We start from the raw sequence: 16361 nt of genomic DNA on the forward strand, positions 1-16361 counted from the left end.
TCTCTTATTCCTTACACATGGCTGTTCCTATTCCCCCCACCCCAGCCCCAAAAACTCGGGGGATATAATGCTTTGTTCTGTGTTTTGTCAATTAATTGAACTTAGTTAACACCACAGAATTGGAAGATAAGACACATCTAGCTTATTTCACTCATGCGAGATCTCCTGTTTTCTTGCCCACTTTTGTTTTCACCTTCAGTACATTTAATATGATGCCAACAGTAAAGAAAATCTTTTAATTTAAGACTAATAAAATGATGCCAGCTTTAGTATGTAAAACAGTATGTATTATATATTATAGAAAAATGGTTGTGTGGCATGGTTAGCAAAACTATGATGAGTGACAGTGGAATTCATGTGTGGCACACAGCTAAGGGAGGGAGAAACTGACACTAAATATGGATTTCAGTTTATTATGGCAGTGGAGAGAACAGATCAGATCTCTCACAGGCCAGTGATGAAACAGTTATTAATTACAGACTGAGAAATAGGTTTAGAAAACTGCAGATTAGGAAAAGGGATCTCAAAAGCCTAACAGAGGAGAATAGCCTACGGATGAGTATATAACTATGAATAAGATCACAAAGCAGAATGAGGAATTCCATGCCCTGGGAGTAATGCAGAGGTATGGAAATTGAGAACTATGTCCAGGAATAGGTGCCTGTGCATGTTGTAGTGGTGAAAATCACATTGCACGTGGCCAGAAATTGTGTTAATATTTGACAGTTCTTTATTTGTCAACACTGATGGTGTAGGGCAAGGAGGAATCAGTTTAAACAACTATTTACAGATAACATAAAGCTAGGCACACTGGCTCCAGACTCCTTTTATTCTACAGTCTCCTCCATCTCCCCCAAACAGGCAGAGTGGAATGTCAGACACAGCTGACACGCCTCTTCAGGAGTGCTGAGGCAACTTCACCAGGGCTGCACAAAGACTTAGAAGATTTTGTATGGGCAAGATTTAAAGGTGTTTATTAGCTCAAAGTGACCATCTCCAAGATGCTGAGGGGAGGGAAGTGAAGAGCCATAGGCCAGGCTCCTTAATGATATTCTAGAACAGTCTGTCACTTCAGTTTATGTGCCTGCATCGACAGTCTAAGGATAGCACCACTGTGGTCTGATTTGTACACAGCCGCAAGGAGCCTGCTGCACAGAGAGCTGATTAATAGATGCAGAAAGATTCAGACCAGTGGCGGCTTCTCCCCTCCCCACTCCACCTCCCACCCCCGGCTTGATTTTTGTTTTAGTAGTAATTTCTCTAAACAATAAACAGGCAATCTTACAAGGAACCACAGATTTCTATGATGAAAGCCAACTTGTATATATGTGAGTATTCTCTGACACAACGGTAAAATGGAGATGGTAGAATTCAGTTATTCTACCACCAATATAAAGAGAAGCTTTCTTTAACAGAGAGAGCAAAGTAACATGAATATTTAAAGCTTATATTGCTAAAACCATATTCTTCCAAGGTTAGAAAATATTGGATTTTTTTAAAACTTCTAGAAAATGGAATAGTAATCATAAAAAATCTATCTTCTTAGAAATTTAGAGCATTTTGAAAGATTTAATAGTTGCATCCTGTAATTGTCAAACAATCTGATGTTATGAACAAAAAAGCCTTCAGCTATTCAGGTACTAAAGTGTGTTAGAGGCCTTGCTCATCTGAATGCAGATGTTTATACAAATAGGAATAGTATGTAACATATATAGAATTTTTGAAAGTAATTGCTTGAATATTACCATCCGTAAGATATTGTAAAGTACAAAATCTGTTTCACAAAAGGACAAGTCAGTGCTTTAGAATATTTCAAATTGTCTGCATTAGACATTAAGCTCCAAGTCTGTAAAACAGGCTGTGGAAAGAGAGAGACCTTTGCAATGAATCAAGTGTTGTTTTGCTGTTGAATCTGACCGGTGTCAATTTTGTATTCAGTGAGAGTTTCTTTGTAATACTCTTAAATCAAAATATATCGTGTTGCTGTAGACTAAGTTTGGTGTGTATCACAGGTATATGTTTGGGATAAAATATGTATTGGGACTGAAAGCAACACGATGCCACAGTACTAATGTTAGAGCTCACCACATGTTGTGCAGTAAAACTGCTAGCACTAAAAAAGTAGTAACATTCAGATTTTTATATCTAGTAGTTGTTGAACACTATGCTTTTTTCTGCAAATTATTATTAGGTTAGTGTTCTGCATTTGCCTCTGTTTGCCTGCATCATCACAACTTCTGAACGCCATCAAAAGTGGAATAAATTTACACACGCATATACACTCATGCACCGCGAGAGAAGAAGAAGTGGAATACGCAGCAGTTCTGATATTTGCTTGTCATTTTAAATCAGTTTATTCCAAGCCCAACATTTTTAAATGTTTCCATAATTGGCAGAGAATTTTTACAATGTAAATTTCTTGATACTAAATATTATTGATCCAATATATGTGTGGTGTTGGGGAATCTCCCATTGACAAGTTGATCATTGTGTATGTCCAGCGGAATCAGGTAGAATTAAGCAAAGTTTGACTCACTCTAACACTGACAAGAAGAGTCAAGAATTTGCAACAGCTAAAGAAATTTTGCAAGACTAGAGACCATGTTTTGGAGTTGTTTTGATGAAATAGAGCAGAACAAAACAAAAAACCTTTTAATCTTTCCGTGATGAAGAAAATAACTTTTCTATCATTGTATTTAAAAACAATCTTGAATTCCCCAGTGTTAATTATCAACATTCATTGCAAAATGAATTTTCCGACAGTGAATCAGATCACTAAAAAAGGCATCTTGCTGTGTATATATAGCATGTCCCAGTCTTCATTAAAGGATCAGCTGATTATTATTCTGCTACTGACTTTATTTTCTTCTCCTACTCCCTCTGACTGCATGCAAATATAGCAATCGATCAAGAGGAGATGTTCTGCCTTTACGAGATTAATTACAAACACAGGAATGCTGTGTCTAGCCTGTATGTGTGATTGATCTTGTAGGAGGAAATGCAATAGGAAACTAATGCTTACTTTTATCCAGTAAGCAAAGTTCAAAGATGTTTACATTCTGCCAGGTAAGCACAGCTGTCTAAAGACGTGAAGACGGATGGACTGTTCTGTCAGCACAAAATCATGCCAAGGTAACGCTATGCCGTCTCCGTGGACTGCTCTCACAGCCATGAGGCTGTAGGGTCAGAATTGCTAATTTAGCAAACAGTTTAATTGTTCCACATTTTTAATTAGTGTTAAGACGTGTGCAGAGACGATCCAGTACAAGAGACTTGCAAGTGGAATGTGTTTGATAACAATGTACCACAGTCAGGAAGAGGGGGAGAGAGGGTTTGGATATGCTGTTTTCAAGGTGGCTGTTAAAATACGACATTTCAGAAATTCGAGTTTTTCTTAAACGAAGCTTGTGACACCAAAAATCAATACATTATCTGTCATCTAAAATTAGTAGCATGGAGTTGTAGAAGTAGCTGCAAGGTAAAGATGTTAAATTTGTATGTGTAAAATAATTTCTAAATGTTAGTCTTATATCAGGCGAGACTTGAACAGGCTGGTTTCATTCTCAGCTATCTGCTGGGACTGGAGTTTAGCTGGAGTAATTGTGCCAAAGATGAAAGATCCAACTAGCAACTCACAGCCCCCTCCCTCCCAGTATTTTAAATGATAGAAACGAGGCTGCCCATGTTAAAATATATTTCCAAGTCTTATAATTAATTTATAACTAATGTTGATATTAATTTGGCTTTTTATCACATCCCTACTCGGAAGTTTCCTCAATTTGGGATCAGTTTATCAGATACTAAAAGGGAATGGGGCTAGAGGGTTATGTAATGTCATGTAATGGTTTGATAAAGAGTTCTTATCTGAGGAACTAGGTGGGTGAAATGTCTTTTATTGGGCCAATTGCTATTGATGAAAGCTGAAGAAGAGCTCTGTGTAAGCTCGAAAGCTTGTCTCTCTCACCAAACAGAAGTTGGCCCAATAAAAGATATTACCTCACCCACTTTGTCTCTCTCATACTTTGGGACCAACATAGCTACAACTTTGTATGCAGTTCTCATCTGAGGTGGTTAAATCATTCAGCTCTCACTTTATGTTTATATGGAATCCTGAAACTGGGGATTGAAAAAAATATTAATGAGCTTTTTTGTAAATATGTGTCTGGATGCACACGCACACCAGGCTTGAAATGAGAGTATTCCCTTTAAGTAATTAGTGTAATAAATATGGTATGATGAAGGAAGGGGAATTCCTTTTGTCCATTGCTTACTTTTCATAAGAGATTTGGGTATGATCTATGGATACAAATATATTAAAAAGAAATACAAGCAATTGTGTATCAGAACACTACTGAGGGTGTGTGTGTGTGTGTGTGTGTGTGTGTGTGTGTGTGTGTGTGTGTGTTAACATGAAAATCAGGATTCATTTGCTGGTTAGCAGTCAGTTTACCAGGCTTGACAAAGGTTATTGCAAGAATGAATGTGCCTCTTCTAATAATTAATGAGTCTACTAAACAGTAAACAAGACAACAAAGAACTGCTAATGAGGCAGCCTTTATTCATTTGTTTAATCTGCTAGTAAGGTAATGGGCAATAAATACATTGGTGTTCAGCCATCTTCAAATCCTTAACGGATGGAGAGTGTTTTAAAAGAGATTGGAGTTGATTTTTTACACTTGCGTTAAGTATATTCAGTTTACTGGGTAGGTGGGACATCTGAAAGAGTTTGGAGATCTGTATAATTAAGTGCCTTGACATTCTGTGTCTGAAGGACATTGGCACATGTCCAAATACTCTGTTCTGCTCTCAAACCATTTAATTGAAACCATATTGAAAAAAAAATCTTGGCAAAAACCTTGTGTGTGGTTTTTCACTATTGTATTGACTAGACAGGGCAACAAAGCTGATAAAACAGGATTAGCAAAACTGTATTGTTGGATATTATAGGCTGTGTGACATGTACTACAGCAAAGGAATTTGGCAGGATTAACCTGCGGAGAATAAAGATGTAACAGACAAGAGGACTGAATTAATAGACTGCTGTGACCAAAGCAGGAAAATCTATTTGCATGGAATATTACCAAGACTAATAAACTTTTGGCCAGTGGGCTATAGTTGCTATCCTTAGTGCTGTAGTTTTCCAGGCTACATCATCTGTTTCACTACAAGTAAGTTTAATGTATAAAAAAAGTCTTCTGTAGGTGGTCATTGGATGGTTTGTTAAAAATCTTTTTAAATTATTGGCATGGTTTTCTAACTTCTCTACAGACAGGAAAGGGGTTTATTTTTCTGCTTCTAATGGCCATTGTACTCTATCATACCAGTGTAAATCCCGAATAACTACATTATATTCAACAAATTTCTTGTTGGCTAATCTGAGACAATATTCTGGCCACTGCTGGAAGACATAGTTCTGCAGACTTGGCTATTAAATACGTGCCATTTGAAATGTATTAGACAAGATGAGTGATGTAACATTTATTGAAATAACTTTTGTTGGTGAGAAAAACAAACTTTTGAGCTTACACACCAATAGAAGTTGGTCCAATAAAAATAGTATCTCATCAACCCCTTGTTTCTAATATTATTGGACCCACCCTGCATGCAACTAGTTGAAATATATGCAATTGTATGTTTGACTGCATATAAGATCTGGCCCTAGTTGCAATAATATGAATGTATTTAGAATGATGTGGTGTAAAAGAAGATGGAAGCAACCATAGTTCTAGTCTCCACCAATAAATAGATGAAAAATGTATATTAAGTAAAAGGGAGAGGAAGTCTTATATTACATGCAATTTACTTATCGGTTAATGTAATACTATTTCTCACCAAAAATATCTTTCAAGCTTACTTCCCTCACTGAGCAAGTGATGCATACAATAAACGAATTTTAAAAAATAAAAATTGACAAATAGTGTAGAGGCTTCTGGAGATTTAAACAATCTTGAAAAAGTACACATTTTTTCCCTACCCATTCTACTTACTAGTGACAGACTCTAGTGCTCCCATGAAACAGAATGTATAAAAAGTGTTTGGCATTATTTTGTGACAAAATGTGCTCTGTTGAATGGAGTGAAAGGCCAGAACTATCATGTCATCTTGATCAATACAAACTGAAATATGAATTCCGCTTCAAGGCTTCTTTTCTAGGGTAAAGGTTAAGTACAAATATTGGTTAAATATAAATAGACTTTTTTTTCAGTGTGGTCTGGTGTACTGAAACTCGGGAAACATTCTATTGCAATAAAAGCTCTTAATGCAACATGATGAGACTTTATATACACACACGTGTCAAGAAATTCAGCTACAGTTCCCACAGCAACTACACAATAGAACTTGGCACTGAAAAGTAGTCTGTTATTACATGTGGTAATAGCTTTTCTGCCTAAGGACCAAATCTGGTTGCTGCTCCCCTGCACATGCTGGGAGAAGACTGTGGAGAGGCTATGCATGGGGCTTTTGCGGAGTTTCCTCTGAGCTAATGGGTGGGTGGGTCTACTTGTCTTGTGGTAAAGGCCAAGTGGTTTGCTCCTAAAGGTTTCCTACCTGTTGGAATCTTACCTTCAAACTGCTGCTTAGTCCCAAGAGGTACGTCTAACACTTGCACCCTAGTTCAAACTAGGGATGCAAATGTAGGCGACCAAAATAGTAAATGAAATGGGGATTTAAATATCCCGCGCTTCAGTAGCATAATCTCGCCCACCGCTTTACTCCAAAAAATGAGGAGTAACGTTAGTTCGAACCAAGGGGTTTGATTCGAACTAATGCAGCCCGGAGTGCACTTCCTAGTTCGAAACAGCTGAGTTCCAAAACAGCACGCGGGCGAGATTATGCTAATGAAGCATGGGATATTTAAATCCCCGCTTCATTTACTATTTCGGTGGCCTACATTTGCATCCCTAGTTCAAACTAGGGTGCAAGTGTAGATGTACCCTTAGTTTGCTGCCATTCCTGTATGACTCCTACAAGACATGCTATCCCAGTAACTGCTGTCATTTAGTCACGATTGCTAGCTTTCCTTATGGGCATGGGGGGCTGGGAATCTGGCAGAGTGCAGTTGGTTCTGCCCCATCCCAAGATATTGTGCTTTACTCCTGATGAACACTTATGGAAAATGGGAGAATATAGGCCCCCTTTTTGAAGTGGCAGGCATTCGAATAGTCTCCATTGTGCACGGTCCCCAATAAGAGGTTATACAAAGACTTCAGCCACATCTTAATATAACCCCAATAAAGCTAAGAGATTCAAGAGCAGGCTATCTTGTGGGTTTGGTTAATTACTGTCCCCACCGTCACATGGTAAATTGGTAGATTATAGACTGATTTGCACTCTGAAAATAACCCATTCTTTCTCATCTTTCAGATCAGTACTTGCACACACGTGGCATTGTGAATGAGTGCCCACGTAGATGCCTGAGCTCTCTAGGCAGAGATGGCATTTTTGTTCTATGTTATGTACAGCGTCTAGCACAATGGGGTTCTGGTTCATGACTGGGGATCACGGGTGTTATAATAATGCACATAATTTCATAAGTGTCGCCTGGATCATCTCAACAACCAGTTATTATTGTTCACTTGGGGTACACTTGGAACTAAAACGGAGTCCATTTCTTGTGCTGTCACTGCAATGTGATGCTCAACTGCTGTGCTCTGTGAGATAGATATCTTTGTAATTGTCAGGGTGCGAGAGTTTGTACAGCCATTGCTATCAGAGCTATTATCCATGCAGAAGCCAGGAATTTTTTTAATAACATGAAACATACAATTCATAACTCTGTCTATGACTTTCACAGGAGAGTGGTTTGAATAATAATGGGTTTATTGTAGCCCTTGACTTCTGCATTTGGAATAGGGAGCACCATCGGGAGAAAGAGAAGATTTGTAACTTGCTCTCTTCTGGTCCTGCAAGACCCTCTCTGTCACAGTAGAGGATGGAGAAAAATTTGGAGGGGAGGGGCAATGCAGAGCTAGCCCTGCACATGTGATACTGCCCACCAAACTCAGCAGAGTCCTAGGAATAAATCCTCAGAGAAATAAATACTGCTTCATGTAGCACGCATTAAGGGCCTCCTGCCTTGGAGAGATAGACATGATGCAGGCCTGGAGGTGGCGAGAGCTAATGGTAACAATGGCTGATTGGGGAGCCATGGCTGTTAGAAGGGATACACCATTCAAGATTTTGGCCAGGATCCTCACAAGGCATCTACCTTCTATTCATATCAATGGGAGATAATCACCTGAACACCTTTTGAATATTTGTGTGGAGAAAGCCTTTTTTCTTTTCTTCTGTGAATCTCAGGGCTTTGCAGGGAATCTGGATTGCAACCCTTGACTTGTAGCTTTCAGTCCCTGTGGCATGAGAGGAGAATGAGGGAAGGGAAAGATCTAATCTTATATAAAAGATGAGAGGCCAACTGTACACCATTACCTGTGTGGTTTTAAAATTTGTTTAAAAATAAGTAAAATGTTAACACTGTATCAATGCCACTTATTTGTACAAATGGTTAATGTCTTACATTTAACATCTTATAATTAGAACAATTAGGCAGTGCTGCAGGATGTGTCAATGTCTAATCTAGCCATATTTCTTTTGTTTTCTAGATAGTAACTGTGAGGAACACAGACAACATCAACAGCTGGGAAAGAGCAGTCTGTTGAAGAGCATGCTGCCTGGAGGCCCACTCCCATCAGTGTACATGGTATGGTATAGCAGCTGGTGTTGTGAATCAGGCCGTTGCCAATCAGAGAACGGCTACTTCACAACACCAGGGTTGTATCCTGCCACAGTCAACAGTCTGGGAGACAGCATACAGAAAAAGAAGATTCCTGATACTTTCTTTCCACATTGTCTTCTATCCTAAATTCCAATGTTAGGTCCTTTAAAGTTGACCTATGAAGTAGTGCATTTACCAGGCAGAGACTGAATTTTCTGTGAGGAATACTGCAGCTATATTATTTGCTCTAATGTTAAGAGGGAGGTAGCTCTTATCAAGTGAATGAAAATATTAGGTCAAAGAGACCCCCTGTATTCCTGGTGTGGTGTGATTTGGGGATTGTTGTCCTTGCATATGTACTATTTGTTATTGGCACAATTCCATCTAGTTATCCAATCAATTAATCTCTGTAACTAACTGAATTTGTCATAAAAGAAAACAAAGTTTATGAGTGATAAGAAAATGTCAGGTGTTTTGTGTGCAAGTAGAAGCACCTTCTAATAACTGAACACAGTTGTGCAGAACTAATAAATACCACACGGGCACAGCTGCTATTGTAATTTACAGTGCTTGGAAATCACCAACAAATGTGCTACACTTCCTATAGGAACGCAGGGCACACAACATATCCACCATCCCTTCTGAGCTATTTTGTCGTAGGAGAGAAAGATATAAGAACCTATATCGGGGGAGAGGAAAGGGGGGAATAAAGTTTCTGTTAATTGAGACAGTAATGTAGCAGTGAAATGGTTGCTACTGGAAGATGTAAGGTTGGGGCGTACTACTGGGTGTCAGCAATTAGACTGTAATAATCTAATACATTAAAGTGGTGTTAATTTGGCATGCTGAAGTTGCCCACCCTTTCTTAGACTCGGGGGGAACTTTTCACTGATTGTTTTCCTTCCTCTGTCCTTTTCTGCAGATAAAGTTAAAAACGTTTTTGAAAGATTTAGAACAATTATCATTATTCTAGCACCAAAAAAAGTAGAGTTCTCAAACATTTCTAGCACAAATGCCCATAGCCATGAGCAGAGGCCTGGGCTGTGGTAGCCCCTCCTCTACCCTTCTTTGTGTTCCACTGGAAGTCTCCCTCCCACCCCTTATTTATTGTGCTCCATGCAGATTCCAGAGCATCAGAGGAAGCTGTATCTGGTATTCAGCTTCCCAGGTTCCTTTGACTCCCTCGAGCGATTACTACTGAACCTGTATGTGAACAGCAGATAGAACCTCCTCCACTGCCCCGCAACCTGCATGGAGCATATAAAAGCTGAAGCTCAGTATTCTTCCCCAGCTGCCATGGCTCCAGTCACCAGTCCTCATATCCCCCTCTCTGGAGGTCCCCTCTGCTCACTTGCTGTTGCCAGTTCTTCCTTTCCTCCCTGCTTGACTCTTCACCACATACAGTCCCCACCTCTCCGCTTGCCTTCGGCTGCATGGGTTTCCTCTTCATTGCTTCCATCTTGCCACTGCTCACTTGAGATCCGCCTCTCTGCTCCCCACTTACTCTCAGCCCCCCTGCCATTTGCCACAGACCCCTTCTCCTCATTCAGCGCACCCCCTGCTAGCTGCAGGTGGGTTTCAGACAGGGGAGGTGAGTGGGGAGGCACGGGGAGAAGAGGAGGGAGGTACTCAGCCAAGAGTGCAAACAGTAGGTTGCCAAGCCTGGGGGGGTGGGAGGCCGAGGGACACTTCCAGCAAGCCAAGTGGGAGCATGGCCTGGAATGAAGCAGGGGTGAAGTGTGGGTGTAGCTGGGGCTATGGAGAGGGGTGGAGCTTTCCTAAGCAGAAGCTTCATTCACTGCTCATGCCCATAGCCTACTTCTGCTTTACACAATCCTGAATGGAACGAGCCAGATTCTTGGCTGCCATAACTGGGCATAAAGCCAGTAAATTCATTTGAGCTACTTCAGAGATGTTGTACTGGGGTAGACCCTCAGCCCTTGTAAATTGGTCTGCAAAAGGGGCAATGGAGCACTTGTGCCCTTTTATTACTTTGATGGGTAAACACTTGAAGTGTTTCTTTCAAAAAATCTGGGGAGCTAAGGAAGAGGGGGATTGTCTGCTTGAGTTTTTTTGTTTTTACATGAAGGCTGTGTCTACACTGGGCCACTTATTCCGGAAAATCAGCCGCTTTTCCGGAATAAGTTGCGAGCTGTCTACACTGGCCCTTGAATTTCCGGAAAAGCAACGATTCTCTACTGTACAAAATCAGCTGCTATTCCAGAAAAAACTATTCTGCTCCCGCTCGGGCATAAGTCCTTATTCCGGAACACTGTTCCGGAAAAGGGCCAGTGTAGACAGCCCAGTAGTCTTTTCCGGAAAAGCGCGTCTACATTGGCCACAGACACTTTTCCGCAAAAAAGGGCTTTTCCGGAAAAGCAGCCTGCCAATGTAGACACTCCTTTTCCGGAAAAACTGAAAACGGAATAGTATTCTGTTTTAAGCATTTCCGGAAATTCATGCCAGTGTAGACACAGCCGAAGTGTTTAGGCTTTCCCCATTGTGGGAGACTCTGTGGTGACAAGAAAGAAAGTGAAATAATTATGACCTCGCCAGAGACTGTTTTGTTTGTTAACTCCAGTGTGTAATAAATACTTTGAAAATAAGTCTTTTTTTGTAATCTGTTCCCCATACTATCAGTTGATATGTAGGAATAAATAGAAAACCCATAAAGTCCTTGCCTTAGACGCAACCAGTCATCTCAGTAAGTATTGAATACTTCTAATAGCAGACGCAGAAAGGGCAAAATAAAGACAAAGAGTAGATCAGGAAATTTAGCACAAAGGTGGGACTTTCAAATGCATTTAGTGTTGGCCTAGTTCTAATTCTGTTGAAGACAGGCCAAAGTTGGACACTTTTGAAAATCCTATCCTTTGATGCATAATTTTTGGTAGTGGAGCAGGGGGAAGGGAGTGAGTAGTGGAAAGTGAAATAAAGGTAGGAGGGACTTAGCATGACACACTGGATTATGTATCGTGTTCCAGGTATGGATCAGCATTGAAAATTCCTGGCAATGTGAGCACAAGATGATAAAGGCTCAGAAAGGGAAGAAGAGTTGGAAATGCATAGAATATAGAGCATATCTACATAGTTGCATGAACATTATGTCCCACAAGGTTCCAGCTGTGTGTGTGACAATCAGACAAAATATTTGGTGCAGGTCAGGTGCCAGCTCTTGCCATGGCTGTAGGCCTCAGCTGAGCACTGGCAAATTCATTGCTGGAAACAAGTCAGTTTTTCCTGTGTGTTAGTATGGTTAAGATGGATGTTGAACTTATGTGTTTAGACTTTATGAATTGCTTGTAAGATGCTGCATATACATTAACCTCACTTACAATATGTTCATCACATGCTACAAGGTAATATTTGTATTTTTGCTTTATAACTAAAAACATTTCCTCTGTAAGGCTATGTCTACATTGGCGTGATCTTGCGCAAAAGCAGCCACTTTTGTGCAAAAACTTGCTGCCTGTCTACACTGGCCGCATGTTCTTGCGCAAGTACACTGACGTTCTAATGTATGAAATCAGGACTTCTTGCGCAAGAACTCTGATGCTCCCGCTCAGGAAGAAGCCCTCTTGCGCAACTGTTCTTGCGCAAGAGGCCAGTGTAGACAGGCAACATGAATTTCTTGTGGAAGAAAGCCCTAGGGTTAAAATGGCCATCAGAGCTTTCTTCAACAAAAGAGCGTCTACACTGCCATGGATGCTCTTGCGCAAAAGCACATGCCAGTATAGATGCTCCCTTCTGGAAGAGTTTGGCACAAGAACTCTTCCGCAAAAGAGTTCTTGCGCAAGATCATGCCCATGTAGACGTAGCCCAACTGTGATTCTAAAGAAGGATTTTCACCTGCTTATCAAGAAACCTATCAAAATTAAAGAGGTCATTGTGGGACATAATATTAATTTCCCATTCATACCCATGAAGAGGGGACAAGCAAAAGGGCTCATCCCATCAGCTTGAAAAATATAAAAATGCCTGGCAAGAAAATGTGTCACCTCTTTTGCTGCTTAGCCTCACACAGGACTGGCTCTACAAAATAGAAGCAGAATCCCCAGGATCAACCTGGGTTAGCCCTAAAATACATGGCTGTGTCTACACTGGCCCCTTCTTCGGAAGAGGCATGCTAATTTACAACTTTGGAATAGGGAAATGCACGGGGGATTTAAATATCCCCCGTGGGATTTAAATAAACATGGCCGCCGCTTTTTTTGCGGCTTGGGGAAAAGCCGGAAAAGAGCTTCCAGACTGGCGCAATCCTCCGGAATAAAGCCCTTTTCCGGAAGATCTCTTATTCCTACTTCAAGTTTAATATTATTCAAGTAGGAATAAGAGATCTTCCGGAAAAGGGCTTTATTCCGGAGGATCGCGCCAGTCTGGACGCTCTTTTCCGGCTTTTCCCCAAGCCGGAAAAAAAGCGGCGGCCATGTTTATTTAAATCCCGCGGGGGATATTTAAATCCCCCGCGCATTTCCCTATTCCAAAGTTAGAAATTAGCATGCCTCTTCCGAAGAAGGGGCCAGTCTAGACGTAGCCCATCAGTGCTGACAGATTTACTATATTTGTCATCTGTTGTAACCAAAAACTGTAATTTACCTGTGTATATATGTTTGCCCATTTTAATCTGTAAACAACTCCTTTTTTTCCCTAGTTAATAAATCTCTAGTCAGTTTATTACAGGATTGGCTGCAAGCATTGTTTTTAGTGTGAGATCGAGGGTACAAATTGACCTGGGGCAAGTGACTTGCCCCTTGGGACAGGGAGCAACTTGAATCTTTTGTGATCTTTGATGTATAACAACCACCCATCATTAAGTCTTGCTTGCCTGGGTGGCAGGGGAAATGGCATGCCCACGGAGACTGTCTGTGACACTGTGCTGAGACTTACAGTACTTTAGGAGTTCATGTTTGTTACTAAGTTGGTGAAATCTAACGATAGCTCACACACCCAATTTGGAGTTTCTGCTCTGCTTCTTGACAGTCTGCCCTGAGGTCAGCACTCACAGTTCAAACTATTTTGTCCAGGTGGCATGCCTAATTACATAACCTTGAATGTCCTTCATGGCAACAGTATTCCTAAAACCAGTGCCATTCAAACAGTAGATGCAAGATACACAGGACATTTGTCCAATATAATGGAAAAAGACAAGCTATGTTCACTGACCAAATCTGACTCGTGTTCACTGATTAGTTGAAAAAAGAATTGTGTGGCTCGGGAGCCAGAACTTTGACCTTTTTAAAATTTATTTTAATACTTGAATCTGGGCTTCTCCTAACATTGCAGTGTTTATTTTATAGGATAAAATATTCAAAATGTTTAACCACTGTGAGCATGGTCTATAACTCAGAAGTTCCTAAAACATACAAGTGTGTGATTCACACAAACAGCTGTTTATATAAATCATTAATATTATACAGGACTATGTAGCACTTTAAAGACTAACAAGATGGTTTATTAGATGATGAGCTTTCGTGGGCCAGACCCACTTCCTCAGATCAAATGGTGGAAGAAAATAGTCACAACCATATATACCAAAGGATACAATTAAAAAAAAAGAACACATATGAAAAGGACAAATCAAATTTCAGAACAGAAGGGGGATGTGGGGGGGGGGGGGGGTAAATGTCTGTCAGAAATGTCTGTTCTGAAATTTGATTTGTCCTTTTCATATGTGTTCTTTTTTTTAATTGTATCCTTTGGTATATATGGTTGTGACTATTTTCTTCCACCATTTGATCTGAGGAAGTGGGTCTGGCCCACGAAAGCTCATCATCTAATAAACCATCTTGTTAGTCTTTAAAGTGCTACATAGTCCTGTATTTTGCTTCAGCTACACCAGACTAACACGGCTACATTTCTATCACTATTAATATTATAAATATTAATCATAGATTTAATCACCTGTTATCTTTTGTTTTGAACTGGTCAACTGTTAGATCTAGTCCTCAGTTCTCGTCTGCAAGAATCTACTTTTGAAACTGGAAAGGTCTAATGTTCATTGAGAGATGCATTGATATTTGGAATAGAACTGGTTTTTTTCCCTCTAAATATGTTCTGAAGAATTATGAGAATTACACTTTTATAATCTTTTCTCGGTTCCATGTATTAAAGTCCTTATTGGGAGAGTCACCTCAGTCATATGACTTTTGGTACATTTATTGTATGTTTCTAATTTTAATCCATCAGATTTTACACTGTTTTAAATGATTTCCTTGGGAATTGTTATATACATATGGTAATACAGTAATATTACTGAAAAATTAAACACATCTCAATGAGAAATCTAAATATGCCATTTCATCAACTGGTTATCTTCTTGCCAACATTATCATCATTCAATACATACAATAGAAGTCAAGAGTTCTTTATGCCCCATCCAAATGTCTAAGTACTTACGGGTTGAGTTTAATACATGATACAATAAACCACTGAATGTATAGAATAGATAAGAAATGTGTTTTTTAAATTGTGTTATCATTACCTTTAAGCATCAGCAGTTCCTCTTAATTTTTAACTGGAGCTGTGGCTGCCTAGTTCCCCTAAAAATCAGGCTTTATTGTGTTTTGCAGTGGGCACCCAAACACAGACACACCCAGCGCCATAACTAGGCATTTTTGTGCCCAGGGCAAAATATTAAGTATGCTCCCCTTCTCCATAGGTTAGCACACGTCACGCTCCTCACTTTTGCAGCTTATTATTTTTACTTTTTGCGTTTTTGCCCCACCCTTGTTACGGCCCTGGAGACACCCAAAGTAAGCAGGCACTTTGAAACATTTGACCACTCTGGTGCTTAAGTTCTCATTTTTAAAATGAGGATGCTACTGTTTACATTTCTCTCAGCTGAGAGATTAATTTATTAATTCTTGTGTATCACCATGAGATTGTTGGTGGAAAACATTGGGGCAGAATATTTAGTATAGAGCTGAAATGCTGTCCTGTAATCTCTTGTGACCTTGTAAATAGAGAGTTATTATGAAGATACATTTCATATTTAAACTCATTTTTTATCCTTGAATCTTGGAAATTCACACCTGAATGAAACTGTTGGTTTTATTTTCTCAGTGTATTCAATATGTATTATTGCTTTGCTTCATTTATGTGGAATGGATACCTTTGGTCTGCCAGAAATGCATGCAGCATTTCAGAAAGGATATTCATGTAAAATTGTCTCTTTTTCCAACACAGAGGACCAGAGTTGACAGGCACAGTAGGAATGAGTCTCTCTCTCATAGCACATGTTTGCACACACACTGGTGTTATTGTAGGTTTACCCATGAAAGGAGACATTAATGGATTTGCTTTTTCTTTCTTTAATCAGACCTGAATATCTACATTTGCAAACAAGAAGTATGAAATTAAAATGACATTTCAAATAGATACCATACCAGAGAACAAATAGGCTGGTCTGGAATTTTGTACTCAGGAGCCTTAGTCAAGCTGTAAATTACATAATAGTACCTCAACAGGAGGAAAAAATTTGGAAGCAATCTTTAGTTACCTTAACACAGTGAGCAAAAGGTGACAGTGAGAAAAAGAGTCTTTTGTTCACAACTATGGCTTTAAAAGGCAAGGGTTTTGATAGAAAGACTGATCAGATTAAATAACCCACAAAACCCTCATTCATTTATTTTGACACATATTCCCA

General features: G+C 39.7%; 1 long non-coding RNA gene across 1 annotated transcript in view; it reads left to right on the forward strand.

Moving 5' to 3' along the window:
* LOC102453666 (uncharacterized) overlaps positions 1–12899 on the forward strand; it is a 106009-nt gene extending 93110 nt beyond the window's left edge. Inside the window, exon 4 of the long non-coding RNA XR_332225.4 lies at positions 8604–12899. This is a non-coding gene — a long non-coding RNA (uncharacterized LOC102453666). The remainder of the gene's footprint in view (positions 1–8603) is intronic.
* Positions 12900–16361: the final 3462 nt, after the last annotated feature.

Source organism: Pelodiscus sinensis, chromosome 2 (genome assembly GCF_049634645.1).
Source record: "Pelodiscus sinensis isolate JC-2024 chromosome 2, ASM4963464v1, whole genome shotgun sequence".
NCBI lineage: Eukaryota > Metazoa > Chordata > Testudines > Trionychidae > Pelodiscus > Pelodiscus sinensis.